Below are 1,265 nucleotides of genomic sequence, written 5' to 3' on the forward strand. Positions count from 1 at the left end.
ATATATATATATATATATATATATATAAAACTAGTTTACCCAATTTGCTTAAGTTCTTAATAATGGATCTATTGTCTGATAATTGTTTATCTGTTCATGAAGATATAGGATATAAAGAACAGTGCATTTACATCTTCCGTCTATACATGGTGTTGACTAAACTTTATACATACATTCTGTGGCACAGCAAAGTATAGAAATCGTAGAAAAGAGAAGCAAATGCCTTGTGGTATCTTATTACTTCTTTTATTTTTCGAATTCTACTGGGGATTGACTTTGTCTCTCAGCGCGCATCTGAAGGGGTACGAGGGATGAAATATGTAGCAGTAATATACCTGAGACCCATTCCACCGCTAGCACTTCTCATACACACTCATCAGTAAATTAATGGCCTTATGCTTATATTAGAAATTATTTATGACATGTACAAGAAAAAAGTCAAGTAGCAGGCACATTTGATAAGCGAAAACGACATACATGGAAGTATCAAGTTACCTTTATTTACGTTCTAGGTTCAAATCCCACTGGAATCCATTTTGTATTCCAAGCCAATGCAATATTGTGTAACAAATGTAATACCATCATATTGTTCAGTGAATTCAGATGACTTTTCTTATCTCCCTGTAAAAATAAATTTACGAAACAAATGCTTGTAGCCTTTTGCAAAAGACACAAGACATCATTACCATAATATCTTTTCAAATAATGAGTTTGTAGAAACTGTAGAGCGTCGGACCAAGTACAATGTATTCTAATCCCTTCCATTTCCGTTCAGAGTTCATGATCTACCAGTGTCAATTTATTCATGTCATAGTATGGTCAATAAAAGATATAGAAATCAAATGTTGGGTATAATCGACTACATCCACCTTTGAATATATATGATCAAGCGATTTAAATCTATCATCATACATACATATATACATGTATGTATGTATATATCTACCTATATATATATTTATATATATATATATATATAGAGAGAGAGAGAGAGAGAGAGAGAGAGAGAGAGAAAGAGAGAGAGACAGAGAGAGACAGAGAGAGACAGAGAGAGACAGAGACAGAGACAGAGACAGAGACAGAGACAGAGAGACAGAGAGAGACAGATAAAGAGAAAGAGACGGACAGACAGACAGACAGACAGACAGACAGACAGACAGACAGACAGACAGACAGATATATTGATAGGCAGGTAGATAGATAGATAGATAGATAGATAGATAGATAGATAAATAGATAGATAGATAGATAGATAGATAGATAGA

The sequence above is a fragment of the Octopus bimaculoides genome, chromosome 20, assembly GCF_001194135.2.
Source record: "Octopus bimaculoides isolate UCB-OBI-ISO-001 chromosome 20, ASM119413v2, whole genome shotgun sequence".
NCBI lineage: Eukaryota > Metazoa > Mollusca > Cephalopoda > Octopoda > Octopodidae > Octopus > Octopus bimaculoides.